A 15,110-nucleotide genomic window follows, 5' to 3' on the forward strand; every position below is an offset into this window, starting at 1 on the left:
TTAAAAGGGAGAATCAACAAAATATCAACATGCCACAGAGAGGAAGGAGGAATAGATAATTAGAAGCAAAAGAGGAGCAGGTAATTATGATCTGAAATTAAATATGATGTTTAAGACGTCTCCTTTGTACTGCAGTGAAGATTTCAGATTCAGACCCATAATAAACACTCAGGTTGTCATCTGGAGGTGCAAATCTGAAAGATATTCCAACAAATGAAGTGCTGGCAGAGAGAGGTATAAAGAGATCTCCGCCTGTCAGGGGTCAGACAGCCTGAGATTGCTTCTAGAGATCTTTTGAAAATTTCACACGATTGAAGGCTTAGGGGCTTTGCTGCGTTCGCATTTCAAACTCAGATCAGCGGGATCACAATCAAAAATAGAGGTCTGGAAAATTTTGATGCAAAGATGGCCACAGGCTTCAGTGATTTTTTTTTCTTCTTCTTCTTCTTCTCCCAGACAGACACTCTGACATGACTATGATCCCTGGGATGACAGAGTTGTCAGAAAAGAAAGAGAAAATAGCATCTTGTCGTGTAACTTCCTATCAGTCAAAAGGAATTTAGGATCCTCTTTCCAATAAAAGAGAGGGAGAGGGAGCAAGAGGGGGAGCGGGGGAAGAGGAGGCTTTCTTACCAACCAAAGTGAAGAGTTCTGTGTTTTATAATTAATATTCCACACCTAAACGTTTCTGATCTCTTCCCTTTGCATTCCTCCCACCCCATCACCTTCTTCTCCTCTACAATTTCAATTTTAGATCAATTCATGTCCTCCGCAACAGTGTGCATAAGTGATATAATATTGGCTACGTGTATATTCATGTCTAATACTGTATCATTCATCGTATACACTTACATGAACTATATCGCATTTTTTACTCGAACTTAATTTTAAAGAGATGGCTTTTGCTACAAATATCTCACCCCATTATTGCTTTATTTAAATCAATAAATCGTTCGAAGAAATTTTGTTTAAAGTCTAAAAAAGAAATCGGAATAACGGAAGGAAATAGAAAATTAAAAAGTGTCCCCCTAAGAGCCGAGGAACAGCGAAAGATGGATTAAACCAACGGGAATTGTGTTAAAACATATATTCAGTAAATTCTATTTATAACTCTTCTGGAAAGGTCAGGTGCAATAGGAAGTGTTTTATCATCTAAGCTATTTCAAATTAATTGCTATTGATTTGTTGACCAGGAGGAAGAGTAGTTAGCTCAGATCTAATTATTGTGGTTTCTAAAAGAAACGATGCGGGTAACTTTCCGAAATGAACGAGCTGGGTTTGGTAAGAGGAACTTGCCGGGATGCTCCTTCCTAATTAGCTCCGAGGCAGGCGTTTGGGGACCTCGGACCATGAGAAAGTTTACCCCTCTGCATTTTACTTCTAGGTTCTCTGCAAGCCAAATCCTAAGAAATAGTAAAAATTCCCTCTTGTTTCACATCCTGGATGGATTATTTTTTTTATTTATTTATTTTTTTTTTTAGCTAATTTATCTGGCGCAGGGTGCGCTTCCTCAGGTAGAGAGGATAGGGAAGCAGCGAAAATGTGCTTTTGGTAATTGACCTTCTACATATGTATATTTCTTTATGAAAGAAGAAAAAATATTAACAAGAAAGATGAACATTTTTGCCCCTTGGAAGGGATGAAAAAGGATTCGGACTCCGCTGAGTAACGGAGGCTCACAATCCCTCTCGAAATAACAAATCACCGCCCTGCCAGGCTGAGAAGCAGAAAGTAACCTCTGCAAAATGCCTAAAATGATAAGATTTGCATTGGTAAAGTTATGATAAGGAAGCCTGTATTTAAAACCGCTAAAGTTTCCCGCCCCCCCCCCCCCCCCCCCCCGCCCCGAATCTGGCAGTTGTAACTGGCAAATGACATCTCAATAATGAACAAAACATTTTTTTTTTTCCCCTTGCCATCTGAAGCAATCAGTTAATTAACAAATAACCCCCTCATTTTGCGTGGACCCCACCTTTTCTAAATGAAGGATAAAAATTTTAAGAAGGAAAATTATCGACGAACTTGAGGGTGTGAAGAAAAAAACTTTCGAGAGATGCGTTTGCGGTGTATTTTCATCTGCTGGCAATATTCCTGGGCTATGTCACAAAAAGTGAACCTACGCGGAAGTGGAAGCAATTTCCTGAAGATAATAAACAAGACTAAAGAATTTAAAATAAAGTAATTCAAACATGCAGTGATGGGTTGGTTTAAAGAATGATCAGAAACATCTTTGGGGGGGGATATTTCCCCCCCGCCCTCCTGCAGAAAAGACAAACCAGAATGAGGAGGATTGGGGCTTTTGTGCCTGTTATCTGGATGGTGATGTTCTTGCAATCCAGGTTTTCGGGTGCAAAATCACAAATGGGGAAATAAAGACAGAAAATCTGAGGAACAGGGTTAGAAAGACGCAAGATTAAAGGCATTAGGCGGGCAGTGGGGAGGAACGGAAATAACTCTATGTATAAGAACTATTTCCCTCTTTGGGGAGGAAAAAACCCAAGTATTTTTGCACATGCACAACATAAATCTCAGCTTCTGCCGATTTCCCCGCTTCGAGCTGAACAAACGGCATTCGGGGGGAAAAGAAGTAGCAAAAATGGATGCAAGTCCTAACTATGCCTTTGCCTTCGAGCTGCCCTGGAAACCAGCACGTTCGTGCTCGTGTCGCGTTGATGTTTTTTAATCTCTGAAAAGGTCCCGTCCTGCTGCGGGGAGTTCGTACCTGGGCAGAGGTGGGGGGAGCGGGCTGGGGAGAAGCAGCAAACGAACTTGGCAGGAGGGAATCGTTGCTATTCTGGGCAAGGACGCGGGGCAGGAGTTTAACTCTCAAACTTTTACTTGGGAAGAGCAAAAAAAATAAATAAAAAAAAAAAATAAAGAGGTGTCTTGCGCGGAAGGCGGTGGGCGCTGGGTTGAAGTGGTGATCCCCCCTCCTGCGGGTTTTCGCTGAGGCTGAGGGAGACGAGGTAGGGAATTTGTATTCCTTTCACCCTAGAGATGGACAAGATTGTCCTGACAACTGCAAAACGTGGGGGCTCGGACCTTTGTTCTGGGGCTGGCGATTGCAATTTGGAGGTGGCGATTTATGTTTTCTACCTTTTTAAAGAAAAGCGGGACGGTCCGTGGCTGGAGATTTTTTTGCTCAATAAAGTTTTCACAGATCGAGGGTGGGTTTTCTTTTTCTTTTTTGTTTTGTTTTGAAGCGTGGCCAACAGCTCGCTAACAAACGTGGAAATTAATGGAAACGCTTCTGGACACCCCAGCTCGCTTGGCGAGAGCATCCCTAACCCGGGGTAGGAGCAGGCGAAAGGGCCCGATCCTGTCTCCCTTTCTCAGGGAAATCCACCTGGCTCTCACTCTTGTCTCTATATTTATTTTGGGGGGTGGGGGGTGGGGGGGGGAGGTATGTTACCTTTAATTCCCCAAATCGGGACGCCCCATCACATCTTCCGCCTCCCCCTCCCCCCCGCCCAGCACCCAACCTCCCTCTCTCGCTGCCCCACGCAGGACGAGTTCAGTGTCAGCAGCGGGACCAAGTCCCAGCTGGCTCTGCGCTCTGGATGTGAGTCCCAGGGCCCGATCCTGTCCCCCCCCTCCGCAGGGCACCCCTTCCCCATGCGGGTCCCCCAGCCCCGCCGGGGGGTATGGGGGGGGGGCAGGGGCAGGGGCAGGCGGGCACCGCGCTCCTCCGGCTGCCGCACGGCGAGGTGGAAACACCAGCAGGGACACGTGTTGAAGGACAACACCTCCTACGACACATAACGCCTTTTCATGGACCCCCGAGTACATGAAATCCTCCTTACATCTTCTCGTTTGCAACTGGAGACGGCAGCTAATATTACCATTAATTGAAGGGAGAGCGGCGCTTGACTTCTGGGGAGTTTCACGCGGGTTTTTTACACGGGTGCTCCAGGGCGTCCCTGGGACGCCGCCAGCTTTCTGCGCACACCTTGCAGCCCTGACCTGAAACTCTCTTTACCTCCGTGCACGCAGTTAATCCCGGGCTGGAAGCGGACTTCACAGAAGTCTGCACGCGTGGCCTGCCGTGTACCTAGTGCTCCCTGCACGGCTGTCGTGGAAGCGTGGGTTGCTGGAAGTATGCGTATGCGAGCCTCGGTGCGGGGCACAGGCATCCCCGGCCGCGGGTATATGCGCTTCCCCGCACACACCCACGGGGGATCTCTACCCCCGCGCGGGCACCCGGACGCGAGGGTGTGCCCTGGGGTGTTTGCAGAGGGCTCGGTGCCTCCGCTTGGTTGGGGCGACCAGGGACCGGGGGGGCTGGCCGAGGGGGACCGCCGGAATTGTTCCCAGGCACCAAACACTGCTGTGGAGATTTCACACGATCTTCCTAATGCCACGTTTTATATTTTATGATTTCTTGCCAGCATCTCAGTGTGTTTCTGTTTAGATATACTAAGCTCCTTGAAATTAATTAACCTGTGGTCAGCAACAAAAAAAAAGTAATACTGGTTAAGCTATATTCCTTTACAACGTTTGGTCACAGTTAGTTACAGAATTTTCCAGCTGTGAAGATGATGTACACTATTTACTGTAATTGAATTGCTGTTATAACACCTTTCAAGAGGAAAAGTGATACATGACAAAAGTTGAGCTGACGCAAAGACACCCCCCCCAGCCCCCCCCACCCCGCTTATCTGGAATAAGAACTTCACTGCAGAGACCACCACCCCCCCCCCCCCCCCCGTGTCTGCCCCGGGGGTGGGTGAGGACCCAGCCCCCGCGCAGCGGTGCGGAAGCCCTTCCGCACCCGCGCTCCGCTGCAAACCCGCAGTAGACCGGCTCACGGGCTCCGCCGCGCCCCGAGCAAACTCCGCGCATCCCGCCGGGAATTCCAGGCTGAAAGGGGCACGGGGCTCAGCCCCAGACGTCCCGGTGCTGCTCGGTCGCATCGCAGCATCAGCCAGAAACTCTGCCACGGCGGAGTCTGCGGCGAGGAGGGGGAGAGGGTGTTAATTTATAGCTTAAAGGGCTGAAAACAACCGTTCTCATGTTTGGGGTGGCAATTGGATTTATTTCCTTCCAACTCGTAATAGATTCTCTAGAGCATCAGAGAGATTATTTTATAAAGTAAATTCAAAGCAGGCTGTTCATTAGATCCCATTATTATTAAAAGGGGACCATCAGTTGGAAAAAATCTATCTAATTTGGGGGAAAAAAACCACACATTTTAAATAATTTCTGTAACTTTTGCTACCTTTGGCGTTTTTGGCAAGAGAACAAACATAAACCCGGAGGAGTTAGAAGTGTTCCCCCCCCCCCGCCTCTTTTTTTCCCTCCTCAGTGCCACATAACAGCCTTTCCTCCTTCAACTTCAAAGAGGACTGAAAGGACAAACATTCTGATACAGCTAATAATACACGGTGAGAAAGAATTTGCATTCCTTAGCAAATATAAGTGCTCATTAATAGAATCATGTATTTGGCTAAGAACATCTTGCCAGTACCGCTGGGAGATAAAAAGTGTTTATGTGGAGAGGGTTTGAGGAAGAGTTTTGATTGACGTTGTAGGAGCCACATCTTCCCCTTTCCCCCCACTCATATATATTAGGTCAACGATTACTATTTAAAATAAATAAAAAAAAAAAGTGAAGTAATAATCATAAAAGAACAGATGGGGACAGAGTGCCCTGCGACTTCTGAAAGGCACAGCAAGGACTCTCTGCCTATAAATTCATCAAGATCATGCTAATTGCACTCTTAGGCCGTGTCGTAGCTCCCAGTCGCCCTGCCCTGCCGGGGAGGCCGGCACCCTCACCGCACCCTCACCGCACCCTCACCGCATCCGCGCCCGCATCCGCGCCCGCTCCGCACCCGCCGCCTCCCCACCTCGGCCTCCCCCCCCCCCGGGGGGTTCCCGGGGACCCCCCCATTTCCCTCTGCTCCCGGAGGGTTTAGGCGGAAAGCGCTCGCCCTCAGGCCGGGGCTCCGGCTGGGCGGAGGGGCGCGGAGGGGCGCGGAGGAGGCGCGGAGGAGGCGCGGGGGGGGGGGGGGGGCGGGCTGCTCTCTGCCCGCCGCCTCCCCCCGCGCTCCGGCGGGGGTTTGCCGCCGGGCTCGGGGGTTTCTCGGCTGAAGGCTCCCGCGGGCCCTTGGCTGCGCTGTACCCGTCCGGAGGATCGGTCCGACTGCAGCCCCGAGCCCCGGTAGGTGCCCAGCGCGGTTGTGGCGCTGGGCCCCGCCGTGGGGATGCGGTAACGGGGCACCGATCGGTTTTGCCGTCCATACGGGGTGCAGCACGCCGCCACGGCACCGCCGGCGGACTATGGCTAGGAGCTCTCTCCTTCCGACCTGGACTTTGTTAAGCTCTAAGCTGAGGTGGTTCTACCTAATAGGTGTGGTGGGAAACGGTAAACAGGATTAAAGTCGCTTTCTGATTAAAACTCTGCTCATTTGACCGAGCTGAAGACAATCGCAGTGATTACCCACAGCTTATTTTGCCCTCATGAGATCCCCGAGTTTGGTCTCGTTTACCCTGCTGTAAATCTGGACATATTCTTCCCTCTCGAGAAGGATTCTCCAAGAGGGAATAAATCAGCTTGATGTGGACCCCAGGAAAGTTTACTGACACCCAGCCGGGCACACCTTTCCTGTTTTCGGCACAATAAATCGTATGAAAAAGATAAAACCTTAGAGAAATGGAAAAGCAACTTTGCCTTTTAAGGTAATTATCTGGGAATCTCTCCTGCTCTCCTGACTTATGCCTACCGTTACTGATTCACATCTTGCTACAAGAAAGAATACAGAAATATCTGGCCAGCGCAGGCTGAGTAGGTGTGCCCGCGAGGCGACTCACAGAGAGGAGATGCTGGATCAGAATTGCAGCTAGACATAGGGACTATAATTTGATCTCCTGGGTTTCTAGTTTTAAAAGTGTCATAATTAGCAGCATTTTAAAGGTGAACAGTATGTCTTCAGCTGTTATTTTGAAGGACCTGGTGAGTTTATTAACACTTCGGTCTTTAACATCAGGTTTGGGTAGCTCTCTAGAAGCTAACCCTTAATACAGCCGCAAGGTTGAAAGCTCGGTGGAAACACTGAGCAAGGACACAGCCCTCCGCTGAGAGTTTTACTACCTCAAACTTTGTCCCTAACAGTTCCTTCCCGGCTTTCAATCCTTCAGGCTTATTTAAAGAAGTTATCTTTGTCTGGGAGTTTCTTTAGTTTTTGTTAGATTTGGAAGCAGCTTTCTAAACATATATGTGAGCGTATTTGTATTACTCAAACACAGCTGAACATAATTTGCCTGTGACTTTAGCGGGACCATATTTAATCAGAGATGCACATGAACGCCAGAGAAATGGCGCAAGGAAAACATCACGTGTGGTTCTCTGGGATGGTTTGTGTACGGCAAGAGCAGAAACATGTTTCGGCTTCAAAGAAGTCCTGTATTTTATTAGCATAATCGGTAGAAATTGTCAGTCAGGGGCTTGCTGTTGGTTTAGGCCCAGCGGTCATTGGTCTAATAACCTTCTGACTGAGTTTGGGATTAAAAAGTCAAAAGTTTTTGGTTCATTCAGCAAGCGGGACCCTCTGTCTGAGCACACTGACGTCTGCGTGACTCTTTGTTCTGCCCCAGTGGTCCCCAGCCCACGCTGGCCCTGGGATAATAATATCAAGCAAGGAATGCACTGTCTTTTTTTTTTTTCTTTTTTTTTTTTTTTTTCTCCCTTCTCCCCATCCTTTTAAATTCCTATGGCTGTGAGCAGCCTCAGAGGGTCCATAAGGTTAACAAATTGGGAATTTCAAACCCCTTTGTTTCAGCCTCCCCTGAAACACGCCTGTCGGCTTTGCTCCGGGGCCGTGAACCCGGGAATCCTTCCCGACCGACGGCACTGAGCTTGCAGGGCCCTGAGCTGCGGGGCCAGCCTCAGCAGGGGACTGCCCCAGGGTGAGGAGCGCACATCTTCTGGGATGAAACAAAATGTTTCAGATGCAGTGAATTGGACATCTGTTTCATCAGAGAAAAAAAGAAAAAAAAATCATCAGCTCTAATGAGAGATGCTAAGATATTTTGGTATGTTCATAGGCTGCCTCCTGCTCCTCACAGCTGGAACAAACATGCTACCTAATCTATTGGCCCCTAGGAATGATTTTTTTTTTTTCCCCCAGGTAATACCTTTTCTTCACATCAGAGCACTGGAGTATCAGTAGCATGCACTTGATGCTTTTCAGTGCGCTCTTTAGCGCTTTTGGGTCATTGCCAGCCTTCAATTTACCTGTAAGTTCCCTTATCTCTAGCCTGCGGATCCATTCTATGCTGGATTTCTTAAATACGGTGATGTTCTCCTGTGTGAGCTGTTGTTTTTTAATTCAGCAGCTCTACCAGTGCTAAAAGTCTGTTTTGTTTGTCTTTTAATGTGGTCAGGGGATCTGCTTTCACCGTGAGCTTGTCCTGTAGGATTCATCTCCTCCCAATGCTTCCCTGCCCTCTAAATGTGCTGAACCAGGCATGCAGGACCTGCTCTTTCTCACATTGAGAACATCTCAGTGTCACCCATCACCTGCAGCAGTCTACTGCTCAGTGCTGGGTGGCACTCCCATGAGCTGGTTTCCTTATCAAGAGATGTTACCCCTTGGTTCATGGGATTTTTATTAGCAGCTTTGTGTGGACTCTGAATGGTTTTACAGTATGGTCCTGGACCTGATCACATTTTCCCCTTTGGTTATAGGTTGGTTTTGTGCACAGATTCAGTTCTTGCAAACTGAACTCTTCAGTTCTTTGTGTAAACCTATTTTTCCTGTAAATACAATGTTATTTCTGGAGGCCTCTCTGGGAGGAAGTTCCTCTCCAGCTTCTATTTACTCCATTCCCAGGTACTGTGTTTTTCTAGGTGCAGGTCTCATTTGCTTTTGTTCGTACTTTCCTCCTTGCAAGAGTTGTCAGGAGGCTGAGCTCTACTCGGCCCATCTTACATACCGTGGGCTGAACAATGCCATGAAAGATGTGTCTTCTTCTAACACTGAAAAGCAGTGACCAGAGATGGTGCAAGTACAGTTGGGATTTTAGCTGGGCCCTTGCAGACCAACTTTACAGTATTACCTGCGAGAAGACCATTGCCTCCCAGCAGATGATTGCCTTTTCTTGAACAGTCCCTGCAAGCTCCATGCAGCTGCCCCAGCAGTGGCCTGTTTCCAAAGTGCTGTCACCCACGTTTATTCAATCCCTGCTGTAGTACAGTTTCTTCTGGAAGCAGGATCCCATCTGAAGCTACTGATAACAGCTTGTTGTGCTGTTGACACGGTTGCGGATCTTGTGACTCCCCATATTTCTTTTTTTTAGCAGTAGCATTCCAGCTCTATTTTGTTTTAAGCCTTCCTTTCATTAAATTGTGCTGATGCCACAGAAAATTGTCAGCTGTCCATTCTTTCCCTAGACAGGGAATATATCTATATGTATATATATGTATATATGTATGTATAATCACAGCAAGGGGAGGGAAGGGTCAGGTGTTGCTATGGAAAGAGACTATTAATCTGTGACAGAACTGGTACTACGGGAGGTGAGAGCCTTCCCCTGCACAAAACAAGGCTTTAAAAGGAAGCTCACAGAAAGCCCAGCCCCTCTCTGGGGGACCCCTGCCCCAAGTTTGGCAATTTGGCAATTTGTTTCTTGCATTACTTGACTTTGCTGATGGCTCTTCAGACAGATTTTCATTCATCTAAATGTATCCTAGTCTAAACTAGTCTGGATTAAATTAGAAGGAAGATTTGTATAAGGTATTGGCTCGAATGCTTCACAAAGAGCTTGATGGCTAGGCCGCAAAGATTACCAAAATTTGTCAAAAATCCTGTGATGGTTTGTGCCAGCCAAGCATCTACTTATATGCATAAAACATCTTTTACTTTTAATAAGTGTATCCAAAAGGAAAGAAGGGGAAGTTGGAGGCAAGGGGAGAGATTATCCCCTTTTCTCACCTATTCTGTTAAAATTATGTCCCTTAGACACCTCAGCTGCATATCACTCTCTGGTCCATCATGGCCATGGGTTTCATCGGGGACTATCATGTCAATCAGCCTGTGGCAAATGAAACCAGCTCTGCTCTTATTCATTAACTCCATCACTGACCAGGAGGAGGGAGTGGAGGGGAACCCTCTGGTGCCTTTGCAGAAGGGGTTTCCCTTTGCTCCATGTGTGGCCATCCAGATGCACACAAGTGGCTTCATCTTCCTGATGCTCCCAGTGAGGATGGGATTGAAGCAGCTGCTCCTGCCCAACCAAGTGGTCTTTATCTGTGTGTCCCACAAAATACAGGAGACACGTTATTAACTGTGGCATCTTGATTGCATTTAAAACTAATAGGACAAAAGGTAGATTTGCTGGCTGAATTTCTCATCTATAAAACTGAGGTTGCACTCTGGGTGTTTTCATATCAGTAGAAGAGTTATCTCTCTGGGTGCATTTTTCAGCAGCCTGTCTGATAGCTTCATCCTGGGCCGGCTTAACGATGGAGCTGGAAGTCAAGAGTTAAATTAATTTCTTCACATAAGGCAGGTTTCTTCAATCCATTTTGCTTTTCCAGCCCCTGCCATTTTTCTCGCTCACCGCAGACCTGCCAGTTGGTGTCACCTCTCCTGGTCACTCGGAGGTTGCCTCATGGACCACAGGGTCTCTCCTGGCCAAAGGCTGGAAACCGCTGCTTGGAGGAATGTGAACAAGTAGGATAAGCCTCTCTCAGGGTCATCGGCCTGGCACAATACTCACACACACCAAGTAATGTGCCACAAGCAACATTTTATTTCCGCTCTGTCTGCCAGTCTCAATTTCAACTGTTTTTACATTTTCTTTTGCCACAGGAAACATCAGAGGACTGTGGATTGGGGAGCACCGGCCTATGTAGAATAAGAAGAGTTGGCTTAGGTATTAAAGTATTAACATTTCCTTGGGTCTCCCTTATCTCTCTAGCATTTGTAGATTTTCTTCAGAAGTAGTTTGCTTGATTCTGATATTTTTGTGTTGCTCTGGACCCTTAAATTCTGATAAGAAATCATCGTGTCTGGCTCTTGCCTCTTTAAAATCTTTGCAATCTGAACGTGTCCCCTCGCAGGCACACATGTTTGTGTGTATCCACACAGAGACATGTGTTGATATACAGAGAAACAGAAAATGGGCTTGATGTGTCTCTCTGGAAATCACACCTGGGAAAAGGGGGGTGGCTCTTTCCTCTACAGCATTTAGAAGTATTCCATGACCCCTCTCTGCATTTTGCAGAGCAGATTTTGCTGCAGAACCAGCACTCAGAGAAGGGCTGTGGCCCTGCCTTCTGTGTTAGGATGATTCCTCCTCCCCCCCTCCAAGATCTGTGATGTTTTCAGCCAAGAGCGGTGAATGCGGAGAGACAAATGGCAGAATACTTGCAAATATTTGAAGGGTTTTTGCTGATCAGGGTTCAGAGCTCCAGTTAGTAATTATTTCATAATGCAGAAGAAATACAGCCTCGGTCTTCTCTAAGTGATAGACACAGGGTAAAATCACAGGGGCTCCGGTGTACTTGCCGATATTAAGACAGCTGAAGTGCTGTTCAGATGTAATCCAGTCAACAAGACGCTACTCTAAGCAAGCTGGGCAGTAAGGCAAACTGAGCTGATGATCAGCCGGTGCACGGTACCACCATGTACCATGACAAGAATGAAAAATAAAAAGAACTGGCCTATTTGAAACTTTGGGATAAGGGTCAAGATGTTGCCTGACGTGATTATCAGTGGTCACTAGTGACAAGAAGACTGGTGAGAAGGGGAGGGAGATGATAAGCAAGAACTCGTGGTATGCCTGGGGCAGGCAAAAGAAGAGTCAGGAAGAAACACTTATATTTTCCGGAGCAAAGAGATTAATTAGTGAGAAGCACTGGTTTTGCAGCACAGAGCAAGTTTTCTTCACAAATGGGCCTGAATAGTACCATTAGAGAGGTAGGGTTGTATTTCTTCTCTTGGGAATCAATAGTTTGTTTGCTAGTGAGGGAAGAGGGATGCAATGTCCTTAGTCCTACCAGTAAATCTATCTCCAATAAAAGCAAATCTTAGTAAATAGGAAAGCTTTTTTTTTTTTTTTTTTTTCCCCCCCTTCGTTTGGGTGGGATTTTTTGCATGATAACATGTGCCTTGTTAAATGGTGTCCATCCACATCACTGCAAGTGCTCCTCAAAGCCAAAAGTGTTTACGGGATAAATTTCAAATGGTGAAGGAAAGGGTGCATCACCATCACCTTATACAGTTGTTACATACTTTGCATCCAGTGTCCATTTTAAATTAAATGGCAAGTTATGAGACATATTGTCTGCTACATTTGACCTATTTGTTATGATCTTGATGATTTTTTTAAAGTTCCCACCTCAGGAACATTTCTTAAGTGACAGGAAAGAGGGACTACTGGCTACTCTTATGCTGAAGGAGTGCCATGAAAGGAGGATAGGGAGAATGGAGTTAAAAAGGCAGTTGTAGAAGATGTGGCAAAACAGATGACTCAAGCTGGCATCGTTGGTGAAAAAGAAACTGAGAAATAGTCAGAAAGAATGATATGAAAAAAAAAGAAAGCATATGGGCATCTGGGAAGTGAGGTTAAGAAGTATGACCTTGCTGTAGGATAGAAGAAAGGAGTGTAAAGGATGTCTGAAAGATAGGCACAGGATGCTGAGAAAAGTGATTTGTCACTTGGTTTTTGGGATGGGTGACAGATGGGAAGCTGTGGTGAGGAAAGAGACGCAGAAAGGAGAAGGGAGCACACAGCAGACCAGGCTGGACCTCCAAAAGGCGGTGGAGGGAAGGTGACAGGCGGCGCAGGTTGGGGGGAGCTGGGGATGGCTGCCAGCCTGCGTGGTGATGGGGTGGCATTGTCAGGGATGATATTGTCAGGGATGGCAGACGACGGGAGTAGGACATGAGGAATATGGGAGAAGAAAGCGCTCTCAGCCCCCACTGCTGACGTGGGAGGGGTGAGTTCAGTTTTGATCTCTCAGTGCAGTTCCTCAAAATCTGGGGCCATCTGGCCACAGTCCTGTCCCTCATACAAGCTGTCAGCAGCACCTAGGGATTGCTCTGGCAGCCAGGACTTGCTGGCGCATCCAAGAGCCTCCGTGCTCATGGCCAGAAGGGCAGATGGCACCGGATCCACTACAGTGGCTTTGCACCACCTGGTGTCCCCTGTTCGGGGAAGTCCTGCAGAGCCAGGTGAGCCTGGCTTCGGGCACTGCCATGTCACTCAGCCGGATGGTGTAGAGCCACCCCGCCACATCGCAATGAATAGGCACCTAAACACCTTTGGGGATATGAGCCTTGGTGCAGACGTTCAGGATGGCCATGTTCATTTTTTGGCTGGTCGTGTTATGTCAGGCATCACCAAAGCAACAGCCTGAGGTGGGTAGCAAAGCAGGAGAGTGAGAACTCGGTGGACACAATGTCCGCAAAGGAACAGATATTTGCAGTGATCGGTTTCTTCAACCCCATCTTCTGAGCACTTCCTTTGCTTAGTGCAGACCCGATGCATAAATTAAAATTTGGGCTGGTGTTTTGAGTTGCTCCAGCAATGGGTGTGAATAGGAGTCTCTGAAAACATGCACACCTATACATCAGGGATTATTTTATTCAAGAAATATTTTACTGGCCCTCAACCATCCCAATGACAACGCTATTTTATTATAGCATATCTGATAATGGGGATCTGAAAAGTTAATGCTTTGGGGTAAGAAAGTGATGGTATGTGTTCATTACTGATCTTGGAGCTCCAGAAAAAAATGCCAATGATTGCAGATCTTCTACGAAAAAAAAATCAAGGATCCAATAAAGACGGTATAAAATTGTGTATTAGAGGAGACGACATGGGAAGCAAATGGTGACTGTGAACTGGTTAAAGGGTCATTTCACCCTGGCTGAGGAGTGCTGGCCATTTCTTCTCTCACCTCGGGCACTGCTTCCTCACAGATGCTGTTCCTGGGAGAGAGAAGAGGTTGTAGTCAACTTGTCCAAGCCACAGCCCTAACAAACTCTTCTAGCAGAGGAGACCCTGCGACTTTTTAGCTTGAATCCCATACATGCACGTATTTCTTCCACTGGAAAATATAAATGTTTAAAAATAAATTACATCCATTTCAGTTAAACTTTAAGACTTCTCAAATCTAGGTATGACTTTCTGGTCAAAACCTTTGAGGCAGAGACCCTCATATAAGAATAACAAATTGACCCACAGTGAAGATATTCATAGAGTGAAACAGGAAGATAAATAGAAGGTTTGAACACAAGTTTTCTCTGCATCATAAATGGGTTCCCTAAGCATTAATTTGTTAGTCATTCAGCAGAGGCAAGTCAGGAGGAGAAAAAAGGCGAGAAGAAAAAAAGGTTCCAGACTGATAAATTCACAACTGTTTTTGTTGTATTTTATCACATAACATGAATATATATGGAACGAATTCCTATGCAAGCAAATAATGAAATATCTATAAACACACAAATAACTGTGTGCCCGTATTGGACTAGTTGAAAGCAGAGACCAGTCTCAAAAAGTTACCTTAAACTATGGTAGACCACACAGCTATGTCACTTCACCCCAGAAAGCACCTCGCCCAACATCCACTGTATGATTATACACCCTGCTTCGGGACTGCACTAACGTGACAGTTTAGGAAGTACACTGAAATGAATGATCTGAAGTGTATGGCACAAGTACCTGTAATGGACCACCCCAAACTCCTCTTTCAGATAGGGAGAAAAGATGAAAACCACTGACACAGTAGCCTTGACACAGGTACTTGAACAAACTCTGTAGGTATGGTGAACGTGGTTCAAGTTAGCTGCAAATATTATTAAAGCAGCTACCAACTTAAAAATGCATAAACTGTAGAAGAAAGGGAACCATGGCAAAACCTGTTAGTAATAAAATTGGAAAGAGAAATGTTGCTTACCCAGCTGGTTAAATCTTGATGGAGAGTAAAATCAAGCAAAAAATAAACATGAGCTTTAGAAGCACACTCAATATATCTGGGAGTCTGCAAAAGGTGGTGCCACTAAGGAGGATCAGTCTATAACCACATCAAAACAGTCCAGTTCTGTTCAGTCCTACACAGATCTGTACACTGCAGAGTCTTTCAGCCACCTCCACTCACG

Source organism: Accipiter gentilis, chromosome 10, assembly GCF_929443795.1.
Source record: "Accipiter gentilis chromosome 10, bAccGen1.1, whole genome shotgun sequence".
Classification (NCBI taxonomy): Eukaryota; Metazoa; Chordata; class Aves; order Accipitriformes; family Accipitridae; genus Astur; species Astur gentilis.